The 17248-nt window shown below is 41.5% G+C and overlaps 1 protein-coding gene across 2 annotated transcripts in view; it reads left to right on the top strand.

Annotated features, from left to right (window-relative positions):
- Positions 1–2416: 2416 nt before the first annotated feature.
- Positions 2417–17248, top strand: part of SPATS2 (spermatogenesis associated serine rich 2) — a 136203-nt gene continuing 121371 nt past the window's right edge. The window contains exon 1 of one of the 2 annotated variants that reach the window (XM_060166322.1): positions 2417–2582. The gene's annotated coding sequence lies outside the window, so the exon portion shown is untranslated. Of the gene's footprint in view, positions 2587–17248 lie in introns of both variants that reach the window. The other variant, XM_060166323.1, reaches the window with a different exon arrangement.

Here is a 17248-nt window from a genome sequence, read left to right as displayed (position 1 = left end):
TGTCTTTCCTAATAGACTGTAAGGTTTCCAAAAGTGGGAATTTAATTTTCCTCCCAAAGAAGAAACTATTGGCTTGGCAAGCAGCATCAGACCCTCTAATGAAGGCGTTTCCCAAGTGACTTTTGGTAGGTGAAACCAGTTATGGAATAAGATCTTGGATCCTATTGGTTCAGGCCCCATTCTTTAGTATGAAGTTTTCTATTAACCAGGGTAATATTATCCCATTCCTACACTGTATGTTCCTATACTACCTTGCACTTTTCTCTTTCAGCACTTATCACATGTTATAGTTAATTATTTACTAGCTTTTATCCTCCATTACAACTGGATACTCTCCTTGAGGATAATGATCTAGTTTTGTGTTTTTTCTTAATTTTATTTATTTATTTTTGGCTGTATTGGGTCTTCGTTGCTGCACATGGGCTTTCTCTAGTTGCGGGGGCTACTCTTCGTTGCGGTGTGCAGGCTTCTCATTGTGGTGGCTTCTCTTGTTGGGGAGCACGGGCTCTAGGCACAAGGGCTTCAGTAGTTGTGGCACACGGGCTTAGTTGCTCCACAGCATGTGGGATCTTCCCGGACCAGGGCTCGAACCCGTGTTCCCTACCTTGGCAGGCAGATTCTGAACCACTGTACCACCAGGGAAGCCCAATGATCTACTTTTATTCTTTGTAAGTGACCCACACCTAGAACAATGCCTCCCACTCACTGGGTGGTCAATTTAGTAAATGAAGAGAGAGCAGGTATTTGGATGGTTTGCTTCTATTTGAATCTTTGAAAGAAGATTCAATAGTAAGCAACACATGGTGTAGTGCCCTAACTAGTTGGATGACCTAGTCTTCTGTTTCTTTAGATCTGTAAATGATATATGGTTGTATTAGGTTAGGCATTATTAACCAGGGGCCAGTGGGCTCCAGAGGATTTTTGACCCTTCCACTCCATGCAAGGTTAAAAACCAAAGGACCAGATGACTTCGTAGAGATGTACTAGTACTGCAACTCCAACAACAAACCTGTGGAAACCAAAACTACATTGTGACTGTGGTGTCTGTACACACTCATATATGCTCTCTGGCTTGTTGTTGGTGCCTGTCCAGAGCCCCTTATGCTTTGGCTTCAAAAGATAAGAACATGGGGACAGATTCTGATTAACCTTTTCACTGCTGATTGTCTAAATGCCCAGCCTCTAGCCACTCCCAACAGATCGCTGACCAGTTGGCAGTGGGGTGAGTGCTTCATACATGGAGGACACTGGCTGGAAAGGCGCGCAAATATTAGAGATGGTTCTGGCCCCGCCCGGGGTGCTTGGGAATCTAACCACGAAGACAGAAGAGTATTTAACAGAAAGATTCGGGCAATGTGACCACAGCCGCGTAGGGGGATGCAGACAACTTAGTATGCCAGAAAACCGACGCAGAAATGGACTTGGGCAGTGTGCCTGGCGGACTAGGCTGAGAACCCTCAAGTTACTCCCGAATTTATCTTGTGCCGGGCCTGGGAGGCGCATCCTCCCGCCACCACTCCGCATCTGCCTCTATGGATTCCCAGGAGGCTAAGCGGTCGCGAAGTCCGGACGTCCGGGCGTTTTCCGCAGCTGGTGGCTCTGAAATGGACTTTTGGAGTAAAACTTGGGTCGGGAAGGAGGCAAAGTGGAAAATGGTGTTAAGTCGTCGGGGCGGAGTCGTAGTGCCGAAATGCACAGCAGCCTGGGAGACAGAATCCCGACCGGGACCTAGTGAGAAAAGCCCCTCAGCAAGGTTCCCCTCCAGGCGTCTGCCTTCGGCAACCTCCGGGGGAGTTTCGGCTCTTTCCGGCAGTTCCAGCTCGGGCCCTCCACTCCTAGCGCGCGCTGTCTCCCCACCCCACGCCGCCCAGCTCCTTCTGGGCACTGGCCATTCTGCACGCGGGCGCGAGCTCGTGTCCCACCCGTCCCCACTTCCATCTAGTTGGTTCCCGACCCACTCTTCCAGCCCCTTCCCTTTGTCGTTCTTCCCAATCCCCGGCGACGCCTGCGCTCCCTGAACTCGGGCGCGCGATCTGGCGGGCGGTGCGAGTTGCAAGGGACCCGGTCACGATAGGAGCGGCAACCCGACGGACTGGAGGTGGCCTCCGACCCCGCACCTCTCCGCGCGCAGATCCCTGGCTCGCGGGCCGCGTCGCGCCCAGGCCTCGCTCGCGCGCCCGTTGGCTGCAATGGCCTCGAGCTCGGCGCGCCGGGGTCGCGCCGGCGCGAGCACGCGCCCTGTGCGCTGGCTGGCTGGCGCGCACGCGCCCGAGTGGGCTGCAGGGCGGGGCGAAGAGCTCGAGCTCCGGCGAGGTCGGTGTGGATCGGCTGGCCCTCCGGGCCTGAGCCGTGGCTGCGATTCCCAGCCCGCCGCCCGGCTGAGGAGGGAAGAGAGGAAAGGGGCGGTTGGGGCGGGGCGGCGTCCGGCTCCGGGAGAGCTGGGGGAGGAGCGCGGCGGCTACGGCGGCGGCTCTAGAAGAGGAGGAGGAGGCGGCGGAGGAGCTCCTTTCCTCTTCTCAGACCCGGGAGCGTCCCGGACGCAGAGCCGGAACTGGGGGACACGGCGACTGCGGGGGCCTGGGGTAGGTGAGGCTGAGGGTGCTGGGTGGAGGAGTTGGTGGGGGATGAAGCGGGGCACAGAGGTGCAGAGAGCGGGCTTGAGGGAAGGCACAGGGGGAGGGGGCAGTTGGTGGGGGTTGGGGTACCGAGAGGAGGGGGACGTGAACCCTTTGGAACCTGGAGTGCCCAGATGGTGAAAGGTTTCTGTGGTCAGTGGGGCGGGCCGAAGCACACGGGTCCGAGTTGGGGGGTTTCCGGAGGCATAGGCCAGGGAAACAATGGAGTGAGGGGGGACTCTGATGTGAGCGTGTGTGGGGTACTGGATTTTAAGAACCAACGAGAGATCGAAAGGAATGAAAGAATGGATCATTTGGTATGAGAAGTACGATGAACTGGGAATTCAACGGGGATGCGTAAGGTCATCTGCGTGGGTGTCCGACGTATTTAGGATTTGGGGGCAAAGTAGGATTTAAAAATAAGAGATAGGGGGGCATTCTTGGAATGGGGGAGCGGGAAACGGAACGGAAAATAAAGCAAAGTGGGGCAGAGACATAAAATATATGTGGTTTGGGCTTGAATTAAAGCAGAAGGATAAATCCAGTTAGAGAGTATAAGTTAGGTGGACTGGAGTGGCATTTTTCTCCTAATTCATCCAGGATGACTGGGTTCTTTTAGAAGGTGGATCTTTCTCTGGCATGTCCCTCTGCCAACGAGTACAAGCCGTTCTTTTAATAATTGGTTATCATTTATAGTTCATTTCATTGATAAAGCATGCTTGTAATATTTATTTTCCCTCTCTATGTAATTTACCTGCGGTTAATGAAGCAGGAGAGGACAGATCACTAAAAATAGGCATCTTGCTTTGAGTTTGGTCATTGATATTGCAGAGTTTAGGGTGTTTGGTCATTGATAATGCAGAGGTTAGAGTGTTTGGAGGAGAACCAAGAGTTTGTTTTCATTTAGACTAAAAGGTGATGAGCAGACTTGATAAAATCTAAGTTATCTGTACTTTGTTAGAATTACAGTTTCTCACTGAGAAATGAGCATGTACCATCTGCTACTGGTTTTATGCTTGTGGGGGAGAGTTTGGGTTCTGCCTCAAGAAATTCTTGATGCTGATTTCAAATTATCAGGCTGCCTTGTACCTTCCAGTTTGAATTAAGGTGATTTGAAAATATTGTGGGAAAGTATATTTGGGGTTATGATCTTTGCATTTCCTTGATACTTGGATTTCCAGACCAAATTTTGAATGGTACTAGGTACAAGATTGCTGATTTTGAAATTGTAGTTACCATTATGTGTTCATAAATAGTACACATTAAGCTTTTTATTTTGGGGAGCATTAACGTTTTGCTGACTCATCTAAGATTTCTGCGAAGTTTTCGGTTTACATTTCTCAGCTAGGTCTTGGATAGTGGCATTATACTGTTTTATAAAAGTCCAAAAATAATGATCTAAATGTCACTTTTCTTCTGTTATAAAAACTGAACAAAGCAAGAAGTGAGTGCAGTTTCCTCATTAGTGATAATGAGGCTCTTTATTGACCTCTTACAGTAGGCTAGGCAAGGTGCTAAGATTGTTTTGTGTGTATTATCTCATTTAATTTAATCCTCACTATCATTTCCTATTTTATAAATTAAGAGATTAAATAACTTACTAAGGTCACAAAACTAGTAGTAAATAAAGCTGAATTCAGACCCAGCTGTTTGATGCCTTCTTTAAATCTTTCCTGTTGTTCTGCCTGCTTTCTCCTCCTGATCTTGGTTGAAGTACAAGCAGCATGAATTGGTTGAAACCTGGGTTTGATACAGTGATTTAGGCAAAGATTGGGTTGATGGGCTACATCTGTAGAGTTCATGGAAGGTTTATTGCCCCTGTGATTCAACAAATCTTTGGGGGCCCAGATAATAGGCAAAAACATCTTCTTGCTAAGGGTTTGTCCTGTGAGCACACTTAATTTTCTGTTCAGTCTGGTGTACTGCTGAAGTACTGTGCATACGTGGCACTCTTCCTTGTAGAAGTCAAGACAGCCAGTTGTGGAGCCAAAACCAATTAACTCTGGAAAACAGTCGAAAACTGCTGAGTGCTCAAGTGCCCTCCAAGCACCTGTTGAGTCCACAGTTGGTACTGGCATTATGTCTAAATATAGACGGGATCCTCTTAGAAACCAGGAGTAAAACAACTAGAACCGAGAGAAACAGCTGGGGCCTGAGGGAGGAGCCAGAGCTTAATGGCCACAACATCAGCATAGCCTGTGGAGGCTGATCCAGGAGCAGCAAAAGCTACAGATACTAGTGAATTGCAGGAGGGGAGGGAATTTTGTTGTTGTTGAGCATTTAGGTATTCTAGGGACTGAACTCACTGTGTTTTATATATATTACTTTATTAGATCTTCAAACAATCCTTATAAGGTAGTTGTAAGCATTTTTCTCGTATTTCAGATGAGGCTTAGAAAGGTTAAGTAACTTCATAATGGTGGTGAAAGAAGTTTGTATTTTTATTATTATTATTATTGTATTGCTACTTGCACTTTCCACTGTAGAGCCACCATATTAAAACTGGGAACTTAACGTCACTCTTTAGGATCCACTGTGCTTCTTTGTTAGAAGTTAAACTGATTATTTCAGTCTTGCTGCTTACATTGGAGCCTGGAAGGTAAAGCTTATATTTTTCTGATTTAATTGTTGGGAAGGGGAGCCCATTCATTATTTAGCAAACAACCTCCTACAGAATATAATTCACCTTCTAATATATCTTCTCATTCATATATACCAATATATGATATTGATATATATATCTGTAACAACATGAAAATGGCATGTCCATCCCTCCTATTCTGAGGTCTGGACATTCAGGCAAGTCATCTAGGCTCTGGAGGATGACAGTGAAGCATGCTTGTTGCAGACTCTTACCACTTTTCTTGATATGTTTTTGCCACAAAGGTTTGACCATCATTCTTCCTTGGTTACTTAAAAAAAAGTTGTGGTAAAATACACATAACATAAAATTTGCCATTTAAACCATTTTTTAAGTCTACACTTCAGTGGCATTGAGTACATTCATATTGCTGTGTAACCATCACCACCGTCCAACTCCAGAACATTTTTATATTCCCAAACTGAAACTGCTGTTAAACAATAACTCCCCATTCCTCTTTTCCCCCAGCCCCTGGCAACCACTATTCCACTTTCCATCTCTAGGAATACTATAATTCTAGGCACCTTACATAAGTGGAATCATATAGTATTTGTCTATTTGTCTCTGGCTTATTTCACTTAGCACAGTGTCTTCAAGGTTCATCAGTGTTTTAGCCTGTGTCAGAATTTAATTCCTTTTTAGGACTGAGTAATATTCCATTGTAAGCATATACCACATTTTGTTTATCCATTTATCTGTAAATGGACACAGGTTGTTTCCACCTTTGGCTATTGTGAATAATGCTGCTGTGAACATTGGTATACAAATATATGTTTGATATCTGTTCATATGGTAATCCTATGTTTAATTTTTTGTGGAAGTTTGGTGACTTTTAAACGGTGGTTGTAGTGTGTTCACCTGAAGGTAGTACTTCACCTTATGTTCGAGAGCTGCTGTTTCCTCTGCTGACTTTCTGCACAGTTTGCCGGACACTTGCACTGGAAATGATTCAAAAGGAAATGATTTATCCAGTATTCATGGCTCTCTCTTAGCTTCTGTCTAATTATATTTATGTGTCAAGACATCTGGCAAGCACATGAAAATACATTTCAACTTAGCAATAAAAGTACTTTTGAAAATCGTGTAGACAGTTCAGTTGATGAAGAAAGTGGGAGTTTCTGTTCTAAAGTATGAAATGTATCCAGTGTGGAAGGAACCATTTGTTATATACAGATCTTTCCAGTCATACCTATAAATGTGGATGATCATTTTAAGAATGTTATTTGTATGTATATTTGAAAAATGTGTCAATAGTGTAGAGTATCTTCAGTTCACTTTGCTGCCTTTGATTGAAATTTAGGGTGCTTTTTTTCATTTTAAAATGTTTTACATGTATGAGCTGTTGGTTATTGCTTACCAACAGAAGGGATATATTGCTTATATCCCTTCTTTATTCATTGAAAAAAGTTTGAGTGCCTACTATATACTTTAAATATTTCAAGAAGGTAGCTGTAATACAGGAAGTACTGTTTGAGTCCATTTTTTTCTCCTTCCCTGTATATATTTGAGAGAGAGAGAGTTGTCACATAGTACCAGATATAATAGATTGAAATATCTGCAGGCTGACAGTGAACTGTCCCTTAGGATGGGTCTAACCTCCAATTTCATTTTTTCTAATTGTCGCAGGAGGTTAATTTTACACCTGCGTCTTGCTCCTTGAGTTACTGGGTTACAAAGGGACTTCAGGCTCACATGCCGTTTTCTGGGAGCCTCATAGGAGTCTTAGTGAGCTCACACTTACCTTGGAGGTGGTCTGTTGGTTCTGAAATATTTTTCCAGAAGAATTAAAATTTATATACACTTTAGGTTGCTGATATTAAGGATTGGCCAGAAGCCAGCATTTACTGTTTATGTTCAAATCCACCATAGCAGCTGGTTGTGGTGGGTTCCTGAAATATACATCCATCTTCTACACAGATTCTGCAGCAGCAGCCCCAGACCCTTAAAATATTCTGTAGGGTCTGAGAACATAACCATCAGCTTAAAGGCAGCTTCTGCAGTCATTGTCCTATGACTAATTTGTGGTTAGGGTTACACAGGGATTCTTACTAGTTCAGACCTTAAATGACAACCTTGGATCGTTGGTAAGGATTTTTATATTACTTAATTAACAAGATGACATGATTACTAGTTGTGGAGTGTGTGTGTGTGTGTGTGTGTGTCGGTGTTCATTTTTAGAGTTGGCTAAAGGGTGTTGGGACTGAGAAGTAGGTTTGTGATGAGGCCATTATATGATTATAGATGGGTCATGTTAGTAAGTGAAGATATCTTTTGTACCTGAAGATGCTGCCAGTGAGGTTACTTCCTGTTGACGTGTATAGAACTGCAAAGACCTGTTTGTAAAACCTACAGTCTTTCCTCTCTTGAGTACATGTGATCTGTCCAGTAGTAAATGATCTGCTGCTGTTTGAAGGCTACCATCAGTAGTAGAGCAATACTTTTCTTTAAATTATCTACTTAGTCTCTGATTACAACATGTCAGTGTGGTCAGCCCACTGCTGGCTCTTCCTGGCTATCTTCTACTGTTAGGTTGATTCAGAATGTACGGTAGTGTGTGGTGGAAGTGACTCCTCTGCTCACTTTGGTTATCCTCTTATATCTTTGTAGTAAATTGCCATCATAGCCTACCTTCATATGCTGCACAAGTGCTCAGGACAAGGATCTCATCATTAGAAGCTCCGTCACATTTGATGAGAACAGTGAAACTCGTTTATAACTATGATGAATGACAGGAAATAAAGGTGTTGCAGGACCTGAATAGTAGGTGGCACAGAACCACCACAGACTAAGGCAGCCATTTAACTCAGATGCAAACTTGATGTTTTGTTACATCTTACTAGTCAGGACACACACACTAGGTTTCTTGAGATGGTTATCTAATTCCTTGTTAAGTTGACAGTACTTTAAACAAAGCTTAGTTGGGTAATCTTTTTCACCTCTGTCTCGATTCAAACGTTGTATTTTATGGAGGTCTTTTTTTTTTTTGGCTGTGCTGTGAGGCTTGCAGGATCTTAGTTCCCCAGTCAGGGATTGAACTCGGGCTCCAGCAGTGAAAGTGCTGAGTCCTAACCACTGGACCGCCAGGGAATTCCCTGGAGGTCTTTTAAAAGTTATTTGAGGGCTTCCCTGGTGGCGCAATGGTTAAGAATCTGCCTGCCAATGCAGGGGACACGGGTTCGAGCCCTGGTCTGGGAAGATCCCACATGCCTCAGAGCAAGTAAGCCCGTGCGCCACAACTACTGAGCCTGCGCTCTAGAGCCCGTGCTCTGCAACAAGAGAAGGCACCGCAATGAGAAGCCCCAAACCGCAACGAAGAGTAGCCTCCGCTCGCCGCAACGAAAACCCAATGCAGACAAAAATAAAATATAAATAAATAAGTTTATTAAAAGAAAAAAAAGTTCCACCTTCTGGAGGGTGAAGTCTCAGAATTTGGACACAGGTTTAAACCTCCACAGTAAATATTTTAGGGCGATATTTTGAGTATGCAAATATACTGTTTCTCTTAAAAGCTCACCTGTTAATTTGAGCATTCATCAGATCTTGCCTGCAGCAGTTATTACTATGGTATCCTAATTGTTATTTTCTGTTTCTCTCATTACTTCTACATTTATTAATTAGAATTTTTTTGTAAAGAGACTTGTACTTTGTCCCCCATTTATTTATTTAATAATTTATTTACACATTATGGGCTCATGGATATTTATTATTCTTTGGATTATAACACTGTTTACTTTGCTGCTCACTAAATTACTTTAAAAAAAATACCAATTTGCAGTCCTACCAGTAGTTGTAGGTAACGAACTTATACACTTAAAACATTTGCTATTATCTGGTGAATTAAAAGTGTTTTGTGGGCTTCCCTGGTGGTGCAGTGGTTGACAGTCCGCCTGCCGATGCAGGGGACACGGGTTCGTGCCCCGGTCCGGGAAGATCCCACATGCCGCGGAGTGGCTAGGCCCGTGAGCCATGGCCGCTGAGCCTGCGCGTCCGGAGCTTGTGCTCCGCAACGGGAGAGGCCACAACAGTGAGAGGCCCGCGTACAGCAAAAAAAAAAAAAAAAAAGAAAGTGTTTTGTTTTTCTTGATTAAACATGAGGTTGAGTGTGTTTTGTATGTTTATTGACTATATTTCTTTGTAAAATATCTTTTTATGTACTTTGCCCATTTTTAAATTTTTTTTTTGTTTGTTTTATAGAAGTTTTTTATAGTCTGGGTGTTAAGCTTCTGTTAAATATGTTTTTTTCCCTTTAGGAAGGAAATTTTTCCATGTCTCATTTTTAAATTATAAGAGCAATATGCTTATTGTAAAACATGTATAAGGTGAAAAGTGAAAGTCTCCTCACCCTCTCTCCAGTCTCATTCCCCATACATAGCATAGTACTGTTCTTGCCCCACAGGCTAACAGTTTGGTAACTTTCCTTCCAGAACTTTTTCTGTATAGTTGCGGAAACATATATGTATGTGTTGTGTGTATGTACACATATATGTATGTGTATGTGTTGTGTGTACAAGTGTGTATATATATATATATAAAAGCATACAGTTTTGATAAAAATCAGATCATAGAATATTAGTTCTTCAATTCTGCTTTTATCGTAGATTTAACAAATCATAGAATCCTAATATGTTGTAAATGTATGTTTCAGTGTCTTTCTCTCACTAGATTATAAGCTCCTTTGTATAGAGACTATGATTCTTCCCCCATTAAGGTATTCTTCTTCTATGTAAATGGCACCGCCATCCAACCATTTGCTCATGCCAGGAACAGTTCATTTCTTTAACAAAGTATCAATATTACTGAGTGCCTGCTATTTTTCTGATCTGCAGGAGTGAACTAAGCATAAAAATCCTTGCCTGCACGCAGTTATACTCTAGTAGAGGAAGGCAGATGTTAAGCAAAGGAGTAAAATGTTTAGTATTTCAGTTGGTGATAACTGGTATTGAAAAGAAAAAACTCAAAACAAAAAACAGGAAAGGAGACAGAGACAATGTGTGAACATGTGACTGTGTGACTGTGTTTGTGTGTGTGTGTGTGTGTGAGAGAGAGAGAGAGAGAGAGAGAGCACGGGAAAGACAGAGACTGAAAGGCGGTAAGGGAAAGTCTTGTTGAGAAAATAATATTTGAGCAAAGACTTGAAAGTCATCTTTGATTCCTTTCTCTTCCCCATACCTCGCATCAGATCCATCTCCAATTCTTGTTGATTTCATCTTCAAAATGTATCTCAAACCCACCATCAAGTAGGTGGATTGCTTTGGCAGTAGGAGTTTGTGAAAGTTTTCTTCCGTTTTAATATTCTCAGTGAGTAAGGAATCAAAATGCTCAGCTGAGAGTGAGGGTGGGGAGGAGGTGATGGAGGTTTGGAGAGTGGAGAAGGTGTGAACTTGATCGGGAGAGTGTAAGAGTGGCTGCAGCAGGGAAATGCTGTATGATTGCCAGGTGGCATTAAGGATCCCTCCAGGTTTGTGGACATGAATTTAAAGTGAGATTAGTCAACATGTTTTTTTCCTCCAGCCACATTCAGCTGCAGGGGTGTATGTTTGGAGTGGATTTAACCAGAGAAAGGTTTTACTCAGATCGTAGAACAAAACATGCAGGGTCAAGGCAATGGAGAATATGTGTAAGAGAGTGATTGTGATAATACACTGTGGAATTTAAACCAGGTCAGGACGGAAGGGAGGACGTGAAGTTGCCAAGAGATGGTGAAAAGTTGGTATAATCAGTTAATTGAATGTTGTGGTGGGATCAAAAGATGTTGGAATCTGAGTAGGTGAGAGACGGAGCATGGTTATGGAGGCATCATTGTGGGCTGTGTAGGTGAAGGACAAGATCATTGGAAGCAAGGAATTCAAAGAAGTGAGATAGGAATTCAAGGAGATGAGTGTTAGAAAGATTATCTATGTGAAATTGAAATCACTGAGAGTTAGGACAGGAACAGTGTTGTGGAGAGTCACAATGTAGGGTTTTCCAGAGGGAAAGAATCCGTAGGGGGACTTCCCTGGTGACGCAGTGGTTAAGAATCCACCTACCAGGACAAGAATAAAGACGCAGATGTAGAGAATGGACTTGAGGACACGGGGAGGGGGAAGGGATAGCTGGGACGAAGTGAGAGAGTGGCATGGACATACATACACTACTAAATGTAAAATAAATAGTTAGTGGAAGCAGCTGCATAGCACAGGGAGATCAGCTTGGGGCTTTGTGACCACCTAGAGGGGTGGGATAGGGAGCATGGGAGGGGGATGCAAGAGGGAGTGGATATATATATATATATATACACACACACACACATACACACATATAGCTGATTCACTTTGTTATACAGCAGAAAGTAACACAACATTGTAAAGTAATTATGCTCCAGTAATGATGTTAAAAAAATAAAAACGAATCCGCCTGCCAGTGCAGGGGACACAGGTTCGAACCCTGGTCCAGAAGATCCCACATGCCATGGGGCAGCTCAGCCCATGCGTGACAACTACTGAGCCTGTGCTCTAGAGCCCATGAGCCACAACTACTGAGCCTGTGTGCCACAACTACTGAAGCCCGTGTGCCTAGAGACTGTGCTCTGCAACAAGAGAAGCCACCTCAATGAGAAGCGCCGTGCGCAGCAACGAAGACCTGACACAGCCAAAAATAAATAAATAGATAAATTTATTTAAAAAAAAGAATCAATAAGGTACATCTGTATCTGTATCTATATCTATCTGGAGTAAGGTTTATTATAAGAATTGGCTCATGCAATTATGGAGGCTGAGAATCTGGGGGCTGTAAGCTGGAGACCTAGCAAAGCCAGCAGTGTAAATTCCGGTCTGAGTCTGAAGGCCTGGGACCCAGGAACACTGATGGTTTAAGTCCAAGTCCAAAAGCGGAAGACCAATAGCTCAGCTCAAGCAGTCAGACAGAGAGAGAGAGAGAGAGAGAGAGAGAGAGAGAGAGAGAGAATGAGAATGAATTCTCCCTTCCTCTGCCTTTTTCTTTTTCTTTTATTTGGTACGTCAGTGGATTGGATGATCACCTGCTTTACTCAGTCTGCTGATTCAAATGTTAGTCTCATTTGAAAACACCCCCTCAGATATATCCGGATATGATGTTTAGCCAAATATCTGGGTACCCCGTGATCCAGTCAAGTTGACACATAAAATTAACCATCACAGCCTGGTAATGGGTAATAGAGTTTTCACATGATATTCAAAGTAGAGGTTTTTTAGGGAAGACAGAAGGAGACTAATTTGGAAGCATCAGTGAGGAGCAAGGAGGGCACTCCCCACCCCCAGGTCCAGTGGTATGAGGGGTATGGGAAAAATAACTTTCACTACTTGAGGGCTGCAAGGGAAGTATGGCCTCAGAAGAGAACCAGGTTTCAATTAGGATAAGAAGTTGAAGGGTCCAGAGTAGAGGCTGGAAATGTTGGGCACCAGTGGAAGGGTTTCAGAATTTGGAGAGAGGTGTGTGACACATGGGGACAGAGCAGGGAGTGTGTAGGACTAACTGTGTGGGGATTAGAACATGGGAGATGAGAGATCTGGAAGTCTGAGGTTTCTTTTGATGGACAATATAAAGATAAAGAACATTAAAAGGTTAGGCCTGGTAGATAGCAGGCAGATAGATACTGGAGGTGAGGGTGTGAGTGTTAGGAGGGAGGGACGGGCAAGGAGTCCTGGATCCTGGTGAAGGGCATTCTTTTAAATTTTTAATTAAAAAAAATTTAATTTAAAATAAAAATTGTGTGTATTTAAGATGTACAACATGATATTTTGATATACACGGTATATCACAGCAAAGTGATTACTATAGTCAAGCTAATTAACATATTTTCTCACATAGCTAACATTTTTTTGTGTGATGGGAGTACCTGAAATCTACTCTCTTAACAAATGTCCAGTATCCAATACAGTATTACTAACTGTAATCACTATGCTGTACGTTAGATCTCTAGACTTATCCTACATAATTACAGCTTTGTACCCTTGCACCATCTCCCCGTTTCCCCCACCTCCCTGCCTCTCATAACCACCATTCTACTCTCTGCTTCTAAGTATTTGAGTTTTTGAAAAGGATTCCAGATATAATGAGATCCTGCAGTGTTTTTCTTTCTGTGTCTGGCTTATTTCACTTAGCATAATGTCCTCCAGGTTCATCCATGTTGTTGCAAATGGCAGGATCTCAGGAAGGTCATTTTTCTTCCAAGTACTTGGACCCTCTTAAATATCTCTCCATGGTGGGGAGGACTGTTTCACTGCAGGAGTAATGGGTACTCTTTTGATGAATGCTGTTGGCTCTCTCTTGATGACTGCATATTAATGATTTTTGCTTTAAGTCTTATTGTCTAAAATTAATATTAATTAATGAATAATACTAATATTTCTTTTGATTACTATTTGTATAGCATATCTTTTAATTTTCCTTTAAATTTTCTACCTTTCTGGCTCACTTTGCTTTAAATGTATCTTGGTAATCTGTGAATAGTTGGGTTAAAAAAAAACCAGTGTGACAACATTGTAAATCAACTCTACTCCCATAAAAAATTTTTAAAAATCATACAATAAAAAAAATCAGTCTGATAGTCTGTCTTTTGATAAGTTTAGTCTTTTCATATTTAATGTGATTCCTGATACTTTTAGACTTATTTCTGCCATTTTAGTTTATACCTTATTTTTTTTAAACCATGCTGCTTATTTGCTCTCATATATATATTCTTTTTTTCTTTTACTGATTTTCAAGTTGAACATTTTATGTTTATGTATTTTTCTTTTTAGGAGTTAACCCTTACATTTTTAACATGCATACCTATTGAACTCTAAAATTAGTATCTCTGCCTTCCTGAACAATACAGGAACCTTAGAATGCTTTAAATCCCATTCCTTCTCTCCACTCCAGTCTTGTTTTTTTTTTAATATAAATTTATTTTATTTATTTTATTTTTGTCTGCATTGGGTCTTCGTTGCTGCAAGCGGGCTTCCTCTAGTTGCAGCGAGCAGGGGCTACACTTTGTTGCGGTGCGCAGGCTTCTCATTGTGGTGGCTTCTCTTGTTGCGGGGCACAGACTCTAGGCGCTTGGGCTTCAGTAGTTGTGGCATGCGGGCTCAGTAGTTGTGGTGCACGGGCCTGGTTTATCCACGGTATGTGGGCTCTTCCTGGACGAGGCCTCGAACCCGTGTCCCCTGCATTGGCAAGCGGATTCTTAACCACTGCACCACCAGGGAAGTCCTGGATCTTTACAACTTTTGCTGATGTTATGTGTGTTGTACTATTTTATGGGTTTGTTTTTTAATGGATGAGGGGACTATTTTATTTATTTATTTTGAATTTTTGAATTTTATTTTTTTATACAGCAGGTTCTTATTAGTTATCCATTTTATACATATTAGTGTATACGTCAATCCCAATCTCCCAATTCATCACACCACCCCCACCCCCACCACTTTCCCTATTTTATGTTTTAATTTGCATTCTCTCCATTGTTAGTAAGTTTGAGCATATTTTAATTTGTTTATTGGCATTTACTTTTTCTCTGTTGTAAATTATTTGTTCATTTCTATGGTTTATTTTCCTATTGAGTTGTTTGTTTTTTTAAATACCTATTTATTTTACTTATTTATTTTCCTTACTTTTTGTCTGCATCAGGTCTTAGTTGTGGCACATGGGGTCTTCATTGAGGCATGCGGGTTCTTTCGTTACGGCGTGCTGTCTCTTCATTGCGGCGCTTGGGCTTCGATCTCTAGTTGTGGCATGTGGGTTTTCTCTCTCTAGTTGTGGTGCGAGGGCTCCAGGGCGCGTGGGCTCTGTAGTGGAGGCGCTCGAGATCAGTAGTTGTGACGCGCAGGCTTAGTTGCCCTGCAGCATGTGGGAGTTTAGTTCCCTGGCCAAGGATCGAACCCACGTCCCCTGCATTGGAAGGTAGATTCTTTACCACTAGACCACCAGGGAAGTCTCGGTTTTGTTTTAAATTGAGTTATAGGTATTAGTAATACATGTGGATACTAATCCTGTGTCAGTATGCATTGCAGTTATTCTCCTAATCTGTGGCTCTTCCTGCCGTGTTTTTTTTTAATAAAACAACTTCATTGAGGTGTAATTGACGTAGAATAAACTACATGTGTTTAAAGTGGACAGTTTGATAAGTTTTGACATATACCTGTGAAACTGTCCATTACCCCCCAAAAGTTTCCTTGTTTCCTTTGTCATGCCCTTTCTCCCCTACTTCCCTCTCCCCTCCCCCAGGCAATCATTAATCTGCTTTCTGTCACTCGATTGGTTTGCATTTTCTGTTTTATATAAATGGAATCATACTGCATATACTAATTTTTTGTGTATGGGGGTCTGGCTTCTTTCACTCAGCTTAATTATTTTGAGGTTAACCCATGTTTATGGATAGTGTGTATCTATTACAATTTTTTTTTATGCATTCAGTAGCCAGCTGATGGACTTTGGATTGTTAGCAGTTTTTAACCACTACAAATAAAAACTGCTGGTGAACATTTGTGTGCATGTCTTTGTATGGACATTTATTTTCTCTTGGATAAATACCTAGGAGTAGCATGGCTGGGTCGAATAGTTTAACTCCTTTCATTTTTTAAGGAATTGTCAAAGTGCTTTCCAAAATGGTTTTGTCATTTTTACACCCCTATCAGTCTGTGAGAGTTCCAGTTGCTTCACATTTTTGCCAGTACTTGATGCGGTCAGTCTTTTTAATTTTTAAAAACTTTAGTCCTTCTAATAGTTGCATAGTGGTACCTGATTGTTTTAATATGCATTTCCCTAATGACTAAGGAAGCTGAACAGCTTTTCATGTGCGTCTTTGGTGAAGTGTTTTAAAATCATAAACCCATTTAAAAAATTGAGTTGTTCATTTGCTAATTGTTGTTTTGAGAGTTCTTTATTCTGGATACAAGTCCTTCGTTAGATATATGATTTGCAAACATTTTCTATCACTCTGTGCATTATCTTTTCTCATAACAATGTCTTTTCAAAGAACAAAAGTTTTGTGCTTTTGGTGTCATGTCTAAGAAATCTTTGTCCAACCCAAGGTTAAAAAGTTTTTCACTTCTGATTTCTTCTAGAAAACTTAGTAGTTTTAGGTTTTACATTTAGATCTGCAGTCCATTTTGAATTAATTTTTTTATATAATACCAAACTATGGGTGAAAGTTCATTTTTTGCATATGGATATCTAATTTTTCAGTACCGTTTGTTGGAAGACTGAATTGCCTTTTATCTTTGTCAAACATCAATTGTCTGTGTATGTGTGGGAATGTTTCTGGACCCTCTATTCTGTTCCACTGATCTTTGTGCAAGTACCACATGGTCTTTGATTACTATAACTTTATAATACATCTTGAAATCAGGTATTGTTCACCCTCCAACTTCTTTTTCAAAGTTGTTTTGGCCATTCTAGTACCTCTGCATATTCATATGGATTTTAGAACTAGTTTGTCAGTTTCTACAAAAATGTCTGCTGGGATCTTGGTTGAAATTGCTTTAGCTCTATTCAATCAACTTGGAGAGAATTGACATTCTAACAATATCAAGTCTTCCAGCCCAATAACAAATATATGTGTGTATATATATCCATTTATTTAGGTCTTTAATTTCTTTCCACAATGCTGTGTAGTTTTCACTGTACAGATCTTTCACATCTTTTGTCAGATTTATTCTTTTTTTTAATTATTGAGTCTTTTAAAAAAAATTTTGTTGGAGTATAGTTGATTTACAGTGTTGTGTCAGGTGTACATCAAAGTGAATCAGTTATATATATACATATATCCACTCTTTTTTAGATTCTTTCTCATATAGATCATTGCAGAGGATTGGGTATAGCTCCCTGTGCTATAAAGTAGGTCCTTATTTAGTTATCTATTTTATAGATAGTAGTGTGTATATGTGAATCCCCATCTCCCAATTTATCCTCCCCCCCTTTCCCCCCAGGTAACCATAAGTTTTCTACATCTGTGACTCTGTTTCTGTTTTGTAAATAAGTTCATTTGTACCATTTT

This window comes from Lagenorhynchus albirostris, chromosome 11 (assembly GCF_949774975.1).
Source record: "Lagenorhynchus albirostris chromosome 11, mLagAlb1.1, whole genome shotgun sequence".
NCBI classification, from domain to species: domain Eukaryota; kingdom Metazoa; phylum Chordata; class Mammalia; order Artiodactyla; family Delphinidae; genus Lagenorhynchus; species Lagenorhynchus albirostris.
This window is presented reverse-complemented; position numbering and strand designations above follow the sequence as displayed.